Here is a 12,221-nt window from a genome sequence, read left to right as displayed (position 1 = left end):
AGCTGATGACATTTGCAAGTACACTCTTCTCAACCTCACGGCGAAGGGCGTCATCTGCTCCTGTCTGTCTCAAAATCAGTTCAGGAATGTTATGCATCTCGATCATGCGAAGCTTATCTGGGACCGTCTCTCTGATGTCTATGAAGGTCATCGAATCCGTCGTGATCCTTGGTTTGAGGACTTCAAGGAATCACTCAAATCAATGACATTCGAACCAAAATCATCATCCTCCTCACCATGCCTTATGGCAGATGGTGAAAAGTAACTGAATGCTATCTGTCTGAATCTAGCGATGATGAATCTGATGATGAATTAGGACCCAGTTATGTCAAACTTGTTTCCCTTGCCGCTAAACAACAAAGAGATTTGGAAAAGGTTCAAAACATGCTTAGTAAGAGCGATGATATGTTGGGTGAAGAAATGGATCAGTCAAAAGCTTTGGCTGAAAGTCTTCAGAGACTTCATACTAAGTATGACACCCTTCAAGATCAACATAACACTCTCTTGTCTGATCATGAGAAGCTTTCTTATGAATTTCTTCAAAGAAAGCAAGATCTTGAGAAGCTAAGAGTGAGTTATGAAGATCTTCAGAAGGAGCACGATTCATTACTTGCTCAACAAATCAGCGCTGCTCAGGAAGAATTTGTTCCTCCATGTTTGAAATGCATTGAACGTGAATCTGCTAATTCTTCACCTGAATGTACAAATGCTTCTAATGCTACATATTCCTCAACTGTCTCTGCTATCATTAATTCCTCATCTGAGGACATTGCTAGTATCACTAACGATGCAGGGCTGAAGGAATTGTACATGACATGCATGTACAAAAGCCTCAAAGGGCATCAGACTCTTTGTGATGTGCTTAAAAAGCAGATCCTCAACAGGAACCCTAGGAAAGAGGGTATTGCCTTTGAGAGGAAACTCAATGCTGATGGTACATATTGGAAGCCTGAGCAGTACCCCAAAACCTCATGGGTTGCTGCTAAGGGACCTCCAGTTGATCCATCTAATTTATCTGGCTTTACATGTGAATCTTCTCATTCTTCTGATGAGTCATTTGACTCCAACTACAAACTGTTTAAAACTCAGAATGGTGAAGTATTTGCTAGATATGTTGGCACTAACTGCAGGAACAGTTCCCCTATGAAGAAAATCTGGGTTCCCAAAAGGTGCCTTGAAAGTCTTCAGGTGAATGTCCTCATGACACCACCTGTGAAGAATAGGAACCCCAGATCAAATTCTTCATACGGACCAAATTCTTCATATGGATCCAAGTCCTCATACGGACCAAATTCCTCACATGGATCGAATTCCTCAAGAGGATCAAAGTCCTCATATGAATATCATCGTGCTAACAACTCTGTTTCGCAGGGAAGAGCCAAGGGCTATGAATATGAGCATTATTCTTCTAATCATTATGTTCATAAGTCCTCGAAGAATTTCTCTGCTTATTCCTATGCTTACCCTAACTTCTCTTATGTGAAACGAAATGGATTGGCTTCTATGCCACCTTTTTCGTATGGAGCTCGCAGAGTGATGAACTCTTTGCCACCCCTTCAAATGTGGGTGGTGAAGAAAAAGAACTAATCTTTTATGCAGGGTCAGGTCTCCAGACGTGCTCAAACGTCTGAAGAATTTGCTGGAGACCTAAAATATGCCTGAAAGGACGCAGGCTAATCATGAAGAAATGAACTTTCATTTCTCACGTCCTCATACTGCTTTATCTGTTCTATTGCTTGATGAAATTGATCTGATGAATTGATGTCATATTCTTCACTGATGAAGTATATGAAGTTCGTAAGCTGCACTAATTCATCTGCAGGATGATCAACCCAAAGCCACTGAGTGGGTCCTCGATAGTGGATGTACAAATCACATGACTAGTGACAAGAATCTATTGATTGATGCTCCCTTATCACCATCACATCTGAAGCATATCATCTTCGCTGACAAAGGCAAAAGTCAGGTATTGGGTCTAGGTAAGGTTGCAATCACAAAGGATCGACACATGGACAAAGTCATGCTTGTCGAGTCCTTAGGATACAACCTCATGTCTGTCTCAATGCTTTGTGATCTTGATATGGTAGTTGTCTTTGGCAAGTATCGTTGTGTTGTGGTTATGGAAGCTGACAATTCCAAAGTATTCGAAGGCTTTAAGAGAGGAGACTTGTATATTGTTGATTTCTCTACAGGACCGCAACCAGCCGTGTGCCTACTCGCAAAAGCTTCAGAAGGTTGGCTATGGCATCGACGACTTGGTCATGCAGGCATGAGGAATTTGCACACGTTTGCAAAGAAGAAGCATGTCATTGGCATTGAGAATGTCAAATTCCTCAAGGATCACTTGTGTGGAGCTTGTGAAGCTGGAAATATGACCAAGGCTAAGCATCCAGCGAAGACTATCATGACCACTACTCAACCATTCGAATTGCTTCACATGGACCTCTTTGGTCCTAACCATTACTCAGCTGTCACAAATGACGCATCTCTCTATGGTCTTGTTATTGTTGATGATTACTCTCGTTACACATGGGTACACATTGTTACATACAAACATGAAGTGCAGGAAGTCTTCAAACGATTTTCCTCGAGGGCTTCAACCAACTTTGGTGTGAAGATCAAGCACATCAGAAGTGACAATGGAACTGAGTTCAAGAATTCTGGTCTTGATGACTATCTTGATGAACTTGGTATTACTCATGAGTTATCTTCTCCTTATACTCCTCAGCAGAATGGCGTCGTGGAGCGCAAGAACAGAACTCTTGTTGAGATGGCTCGCACTATGCTTGATGAGTACAAGACGCCTCGTCACTTCTAGATTGAGGCAATTTATACTGCGTGCCACATCATCAACAGGTTATATCTTCACAAATTCTTCAAGAAGACTACCTATGAACTCCTCACTGACAAGAAACCCAATGTGAGTTATTTCAAAGTCTTCGGTGCTAAATGTTGGATTAGAGATCCTCATCACAATGCTAAATTTGCACCGAAAGCCCATGAAGGTTTTGTGCTTGGTTACGGAAAGGACTCGCACACCTACAGAGTCTTCAACACCGTTCTTCACAAGGATGTTGAAACTGTAGATGTGCGGTTCGATGAAACTAATGGCTCGCAAAGAGAGCACCTACCCTTTGTGATAGATGAACCAGCACCTGAGGAAACTATCAAGTTCAAGGCTACTGAGGATGTCATTCCTACCGAAGAATCTGCTGAAGAATACATTCCAGAACGTGAAGAACGTCGAGCTAATGCACCTGAAGAAATTGCTGAAGAAAATGCTGATCAAATTCCTTGACGACAACCTACTCATCCTCGCGTTGCAAAAGAAGTGCAAGTTGAGAAGATCATCGATGACATTGAAGCACCAGGTCCTCTCACACGCTCAGAAGCTTCACATTTATCTAACTTTTGTGGGCACTATGCTTTTGTCTCTATCACAGAGCCCACTAAGGTAGATGAAGCATTTCTGGAGCCTGAGTGGATTCAGGCCATGCAAGAAGAATTACATCAGTTCGAGCTCAACAACGTTTGGGAACTGGTCAATCGTCCAGATCCTCGCAAACACAATATAATTGGCACAAAGTGTATCTACCGCAACAAGCAAGATGAAAATGGCCTTATGGTGAGGAATAAGGCACGACTAGTAGCTCAACGCTACACACAGGTTGAAGGAATTGATTTCAATGAAACTTTTGCACCTATTGCTAGACTTGAAGTTATTCGCATATTACTTGCTTATGCTAACCATCATGATATCACTTTATATCAAATGGATGTGAAAAGTGCATTCCTCAATGGTAAGCTTGAGGAAGAAGTATATGTTGCTCAACCCCCAGGTTTTGAAGATCCTAAGCATCCTGACAAAGTCTTCAGACTAAATAAGGCCCTCTATGGCCTCAAGCAGGCCCCTCGGGCGTGGTATGATACTTTAAAGGAATTCCTCATGAAGAAAGGCTTCAAACCCGGTTCACTCGACCGTACTCTTTTCACTAAATCATATGATGATGAATTGTTTGTATGCCAAATATATGTTGATGACATCATCTTTGGCTATACTGACCAACGTTATAGTGATGAATTTGCCTATATGATGAGTGAAGAATATCAAACGTCTATGATGGGAGAGTTGAAATTCTTCTTAGGTCTTCAAATTCGTCAACAGCGCAATGGCATATTCATATCTCAGGAGAAATACCTCAAGGATGTACTGAGGAAATTCGGCATGCAAGATTGCAAAGCAGTCAAAATTCCTATGCCCACAAATGGCCATCTGTGCACTGATGAAAATGGTATTGACTTCGATCAAAAGGTATACCGCTCCATGATTGTTTCTTTATTGTACTTATGTGCATCTAGGCCAGATATTATGCTTAGTGTTTGCATGTGTGCCCGATTTCAAGCTACACCGAAGGAATCACACCATAAGGCTGTGAAACATATTCTTCGATATCTAGCTCACACACCAACACTAGGATTATGGTACCCCAAGGGCTCGGCTTTTGATCTCGTTGGATATTCTGACTCTGACTATGCTGGTGATCGTGTGGACCGCAAGTCAACATCTGGTACATGTCATTTCCTCGGACGATCTTTGGTCTGTTGGTCCTCGAAGAAGCAGAACTGCGTATCACTGTCTACTGGTGAAGCTGAGTACATTGCTGCTGGTTCTTGCTGTGCTCAATTGCTGTGGATGAAGCAAACTCTCAAGGACTACGGCGTCAACGTGAAGAATGTGCCTCTCTTCTGTGACAATGAGAGTGCCATCAAGATTGCTCACAACCCAGTTCAGCACTCGAAGACAAAGCACATTCAGGTTCATCATCATTTTCTTCGCGATCATGTGTTGAAGGGCGACATTTCTATTGAGCATGTGAAGACTGAAGAACAGCTAGCCGATATCTTCACAAAGCCCTTGGATGAGAGGAGATTTAGCAAGTTGCGGTGTGAGCTAAATATCTTAGAGTCTTCGAATGTTCTTTGAAAAGGACACTCATCCTAACACTTATGCAAAATTGATGACTTAGATGTGCAACACATGAAGAAACGTTTTTCTTCAATCAATGAAGAATAACACTCTAAGTGTGAAGAAATTAATAAAGAATTTGATTCTCAGAACCCTACGACAATTGTACGCGGTGTCTGAAATCATCATTCTTATACGGTGGGTCACGCCACCACAAAAGTTGAAAATCTTCAATTTGAGTTTTTCCTCAGTTTTTTGAAATTCCTCAGTTGTTCATATTCTTCAACTTTGCAAAATCTTCACTGTTTCCGTTGTTTTTCTTCATTAACTATATATATATATATATATATATATATATATATATATATATATGAGTTTATGTCCTCTACAACATTCACTTATGGCTAATTCTTCAAGTTGGTTTTTCTGCTAAGTGAATGTGATCGGACCCTTCCCCCTCTATGCTATACTCAACCCAATCTATTCACAAATTCTTCATGTGCGTTCTATTTGAAACTCGTTCAAAATCTTCACTGTGTCCTTGTCAGCTGAAGAATTTGCGAACGGAATTTTTAACTTATCTTATCCGAATTTTCGGCTTTGCCGCTCAAACCGTTCTGCTTCCCACGATAGACTTATCTATTCACCCATGATCTAACACGATCTCCACATCTCAGTACATGGGTGACACATGTCATGCGAATGAGAAGGGTCAGGGGCACGTTCGTCCAATTTCTTCGGGCGAACCGTTTTTCACCGTGGCTATAAATACCCCCTCTCCCCTTCCTCACATCTTTTACTCTGCTCGACCTCTCTCTCCAGCTCGAGCTTCTCAAACCCTAGCGCCACCGCTACATCATCGTCGCCGGTGAGGAAGAGCTTCACTGCCTCGACCTCGTCGCCGCCGTACTCGCGCCGGCCGCGGAAATCTTCACTCCGCCGCCGCCGTAGCCGTCTTCCTCCGCCAAGTTAGGGCGTGGAAGATCTGCACAGACGAGCTTCACTTCTCCACATCCCAGTTCGTCGTTTTCTTCGTTTAGGGTAATTAAAAAGTTACTTTTACTGCCCTCTTTGATTCAAATGACTTCTACAAAATCTTCAAAGGTGTTTATTCCTCAAATTTTTCACACACTGAACACCTCACTTGTCATCTGTTCTTGATTCGTTTCCCTAAGCATCATTTTTCTTCAAGATTCCTCAATTGTGTGGATCTTCGATCTATACAACTCTGGAACCTAAGACAAAGAACGCTTAGTGACATTCTTCAAGACTCAACTGGTCAAATTCCTCAAACTTGTACTTTTTGAAAAACCTTCTGAGAACGCATATGACCTCTCCAAATTCCTCGCAACTATACTCTGTTCACAGGTACTCATGTCAGCTGCTGAATCACTAGGTTCTCATCAACTTAACTCATTTGCAGCGTTCCTCGAAGAAAAGTTGCATACTTCTTCAGAGAGTTCAATTGTTCAAATTCCTCAACTGAAGAAAATGGCTGATGGAAAGAAGCCACAGAAAGGAGGAAAGAGGCCCGAGGTCAATACTGCCTTTGAAATCCCTGAGGACATTTATGCTGGGTACTGCACACCCCCTGAGGAAGATAAAAATCAGCGCAAGGTTCGCATTCAGAGGATTGAAAGGTGATGGGCAAAAGAGTGGAAGGAGTACAGGTATGTGACTCCAAAATACATGAATAAATTCGCTGTTACTCCTCCATGCTCAAGACCTCCATTGGCACCTGGCCAAGAGGCAGATCCCACTAGCATCAAGCGCGGTGAGGATTTTCCTGAAGAATGGGCCAAGCGCCAGGCCAAGTTGGCCAAACAGGCTAAGGAAGCAGTGAAGAAATTCAACGAAGATTCCACTACTGCTGCTGCTGAGGCCTCTGTAAGGCCAAAGAAATCCATGGCAAAGAAGCCTGTGCATAAGCCAAGTGCCTCTTCTTCAATGCCCTCATGGCCAATTTCCTCAGCTAAGCCCTCACGGCCAATTCCTCAAGCCGCTCCTGCTCCTCCAAAGTCCTCAGTTGCTCCGACAAAATCCTCAGCACCTGTGCATCTCGCCACGTGCCAAAGGACTACAGACATCTCTATTGCCTCAGGAGCTTCAGCTAGTTCCTCAGCTGCACCAAATTCTTCAACAGGACCATCTCTGCTGAAGACTAAGACCACTGCTGGACGAGGCTCTCGCCCAAGTCCTCATAAGAAGCAGGTTGCCTTACAAGTACCATCTGAAGAAGACGAAGCTAATGATGAAGAACTTGTTGAAATCATCAGAGACACGCAAGTCAGGGCCGCTAGAGCCAAGGGCACAAATGTGCCACTGCTTTTGGATCCAAAGTTGATCCTCGACTATATTGATCTCTGGCACAAGGACCCAAACACTTCTATGCCTGATTTCAAGTTGACACCTGGCCAAAGTCACATGCTGATCCATTTCATCAGTGAAGAAAAATGGAAATATGAGAAGGCCAGGCAGCTCAAGAAAGCACAGTACAGGAAGGAGAAGTTCCTGAAGAACAACGTTGTCACTATGACAACTGATGAACTTGTAAAGCTCCAGTCTGAAATCAAAGTCCTCAGCGATGATTTCAATGCTTACTATGCTGATTGGAAAGGAGCCAAGGTCAGGTTCGTCAATCTGACGAAGACACTCACTTCAAGTGCCGCTGCCCCTGTGCATATTGAAGTCACTCCGGCTGAAGCATCTGCTCAGCCAACTGAAGAACATGCCAGCACCGCTGATGACAATCAGGCTGCTGAAGACAATGTGAGTTCCAAGGCTGATGACTGCATTCCAGCCACTTAAGAAATTCCCAGGGCACCCACTAGTGGTGCGCCTGAAGAAAATGAAGAGGTCAGGGCAACTGCATCAGGTGCGCCGGAAGAAAATGAACCACATTCCTCTGCTCCTCTTGCGCCTACTCCAACTCCAATCCTTCCATCTGCATCAGATGTGAAGAAGACCAAGGCTGCAGAGCGTGCAGCTGTGAAGAAAAGGAAAGCATCAGCTTCTTCAGATTCTTCAGCACCGAAGAAGATGAAGAAATTGACAAGCTCATTTGCTCATCCGATTGATGCTGTTCCGATCTCAACCATGCCATCGAAGGACCTTGTTCCTTTTGATGAAGAATATGTGATCCCTAGCGGATCTGATGAAGAAACTCCTTCAGCTACTACTTCAGAGCAGATGGATTAAGAAATTGAAGTGGATGAAATCCCTTCAACCCCAGTTGTTTCCTCGCCTATGCCTCAGTTTACTGCTGAAGAGGCCGGCGTTGAAGAAATTGAAGATGAAGATGTGGACATTGGCTGTACCACACCTGTGATGAATGATGACTTTTGGGAAAGTCAGCACCCCAATTCTCCACTCTTCACTCCACTGCAGCAAATTCCTCAGTCCCCAGTCACTACAGTTCAAATGGGATCTGATGAAGCTCATGAAGACATTCCAGCCGTGCTTCGAGCCAGTCCTCAGTGTTCTTCACGATGCTGGATTGTTAAATTTCTGCACTGACATCTATGATTAGAATGAACTTATTCTTCAATTTTATGCGACGCTGCACATCACCGGAAATTCTGAAGATGTGAATTCATGGGTGCTGGACTGGATGTCTGAAAACACTCACTAAAAGGCACCAGCTACTGAATTGCTTCGTGCCTTACCTCTCAGTCCGCCCCTTGAAGGTGCTTGTTGCGTCTACAATGAACCTGAGCTAACCGATCACTACATGCAAGTGCTGATGAATCCTTTGAAGCCAGGTCAGGCCCCAAGAACAAAATTCCTTGTGAAGGAATTGTTGTATGTGCCTTGGACTGTCTATCACATTCTGACAAAGACATTGAGTCCTATCAAGGGCCACGACTCAAATGAAGAAGAAGTCGTTGGCCTCATGAAGAATCTGCTTTTCAATATCATTCATGGCATTCCCATAAACTTCCATGATTTCTTCATGAGGACTCTGGCCAATGTCGCCATGTCACCATTTGAGTTGAAGCCTTATGCACCTTGGATTATGAGATTCATCAGGACAAGGTCTTCACTCAACTATAAAGCTGATACACTGAACAATTGCAGCTACTTGCCCCCAATTGAAGTCCTCAAACAGACATTTTCCTCAGCTGATGAAAAGGGCAAGGCTACTGTTGTAATTGATGAAGGCATTCATCCATTGGATGGACAATTTCGCAAGGCTGCATCCTACTCCACCAATGATGACTCTGCCACCCATGACTCTGCCGCCAACGCACCCAAGCAAAATCCTCAAGGCACAGCACCCAGGGTCATGACTGACCGTGAGCTTCTCCTCAGTCTTCATCAGAAGGTTGATCGCAATCATAAATGGGTCAAGCGTCAGTTTGGTTCAATTCTTCACAACATGACTGCTGCCCATAATGCAGTGAAGAAAAACCACTACTACCTTCATGAAACCCTCAACCGCACCTGGGTTGTTCTGTCTCAAGTCTATAGTGAAGAAGATCTGAAGAAAATGGGTCTCAAGGAAGATTTTGACTGGGCTACACCTCCTCCGAAGAAGTACAAGAAGGTCAAGGTTCCTTCCTTGGTGGCCAGCTCCTATTCTTCATCACGTGACACTGATGAACATGAAGACTTGGACGACACCACGGCAGGCCCTACATCAACAAACGACCCCAACAACGCTGACGCTCCTTCATCACCTTGATATTCTTTAGGGGCGTTAGTCCTCATTTTCGACCCTTTTGGTCATTTGATGACAAAGGGGGAGAAATTTGAGTTAGTCTTCAAGCGGGTCTATCTTATGGGCATTTTTTCTAAGTTACAACTCTCGTTCTTCTGATGACTTTGTTGGATTGAGTTGTAAACTTAAACTCTATGGTGGCCTGATACTTTTGCTGTTTCTTCTGCATGCTTATTCCTCGTTAATGTTATTGCATGCATGCTGAATTACATTAGTCACCATATTTCATCATGCATTTCAAATTCTTCATATATTATGTCAAATGCGTGTATGAATTACAAGATATAGGGGAGATCTCCATGATTCAATTCTTCAAGTGTGCATTGCTTCAAAAGCAAATTCCTCGCTATGCACATCTTTAGGGGAAGTTCTTCTATATCTTGCAATCAAATTCCTCAATATCTGTATTTACACTTCATATGATTATCCCCGTTGAAAACTTAACCTATATTGTCATCAATCACCAAAAAGGGGGAGATTGTAATTGCATCTAGTGCCCCTTAGTGATATTGGTGTATTGAAGACTTATAGGTTAAGGGACTAATGTGTTTATAAGTGTACACAGGTCTATAAGTCTATGAGGAGTTTGATATTTACAGAGAAAGTCGACCCCTAAAAATGAAGTTCTTCGACTGAAGACTTTCTGAACACTTTGAAAGTGAAGAAATTGGTGTGACCTTCTAAGACTTGGTATTCATTTGAGGAACATGAAGCGTGAAGACTTTTGTTTTTTTAGTTTCATTTTCTCTTTCTTGAGTCATAGGAAACACCGTACTGTTAAAGGGGGTCGAGGAAATACTAAGGAAAAATTTCCATGTGATGCTCAACTCAAAATCCTACACCTACCAATCCCTTCGAGTGAAGCCATTGGAAATCTCATACAGTTCAGTCATATTCTTCAGTGACAGAGATGAAGTTCTTCTGGTCTCTAAGGAATTTGTTCTGACAGAGGAGTTAGGAATTCGCCAGTGCGGATTGCCTACACAGTGAGGAACATGATAGCCCTGAGGAATTTGATACTCAAATTTCCGACCGTTGCTGTGCTATGCGCCAGCTGTCCCAAAATATCTTACCCACCTAACGGTCATATCATTGAAGGGCATTTATATCTTATCATGTCGGGCTGCTCCCTAGGCTATAAATAGCCGCCCCCTACAACCACTAGCTGGTTGGCTGCTCCGAGAGAAACTGACACTTGTCATTTGAGAGCATCCCATCCTCCGAGGACTTTGAGCGAAAATCATCAAGTGAGGAAAACCCCAAACCCAAACACCTACAAACCCAAAGTGATTGAGCATCACTGAAGAGATTGATCCTGCGTGGATCCGACACTTGTTACCTTTGAAGACTGTCCTTCTTCCAGATGGTTAGGCGTCATGGTCTAGAGCATCCAAGAGGAAATTGTGGATCGCCGAGTGAGTTTGTGAAGGTTTGGAAGTCACCTGAAGACTTACCACAAGTGATTGGACGAGGTCTATGTGACCTTAGTCCAAGGAGAATACAGTGATGACTGTGTGTCCGGGACTGGGTGTCCTCAGGTTTAAATACCTAGCCGCTCCAACCAGACGTACAACTGAGACAGCAGTTGGAACAGGTCTACCAAATCATTGTCTTCACCAAGCCAACTGGTTCTATTTCCTCAACTCTTTCATTTCCTCATTCCTGTGTTGTGCACTTGTTCATATCTGTGTTTGAAGACTTTGACTGAAGACTTTCTCAATTTCCTTAGTCTGTTTGTCTTCATCCTGTGCTATCCTGTGTTTACGCTTTCTGTACTCAGTGCTTGTCTTCATTTCATCATGATGACTATGCTTGTGTTCTGCTATGCATACTTTTGAGTACTTATTCCGCTGCAAGTAGTTCTTTGCTAAGGAATTTCCTCACCCACAAATTCCTCAGTGAAGAATTTATAAAAATTGCCTATTCACCCCCCTCTAGTCGATATAACGCACTTTCATTATGTTGTGCTTGCGCGGGTCAGGACGCTTGACAAGTTCCCAGACATTGTTCAGCTTGAACTGTTGAAGCTCTTCTTGCATAGCTTGAATCCATTCAGGTTCCATGAAGGCTTCAACAACTTTCTTAGGTTCAGATATTGAGACAAAAGCAAAGGGCCCACAGAAATTTGCTAGTTGTGTTGCTCTTGAATGAGTGAGTGGACCAGGCGCATTGATGCTATCAATTATCTTCTCAATCTGTACTTCATTTGCAACACGAGAATGAACTGGATGAAGATTTTGCTCTTGCTGATCATTGTCATCGTTGGGAGGATTGTCTTCGGGCTGAGCATTGTATTCAGGTTGATTAGGTGCAGAAATGATAAGTTCCTCTTCAAGCTGTGCTTCAGACGGTATGATTTCTCCAGTTCCCATTAGCTTGATGGATTCACTGGGTGGAACTTCATCTAGCACATTTGGCAGGTGCTCTCTTTGCGAGCCGTTAGTCTCATCGAACCGCACATCCACAGTTTCAACCACTTTATAGTGAAAGAGGTTGAAGACTCTGTAGGAGTGCGAGTCCTTTCCGTAACCAAGC

This window comes from Triticum aestivum, chromosome 7D, assembly GCF_018294505.1.
Source record: "Triticum aestivum cultivar Chinese Spring chromosome 7D, IWGSC CS RefSeq v2.1, whole genome shotgun sequence".
Taxonomy (NCBI): Eukaryota; Viridiplantae; Streptophyta; class Magnoliopsida; order Poales; family Poaceae; genus Triticum; species Triticum aestivum.
Note: the sequence above shows the minus strand (reverse complement) of the source record.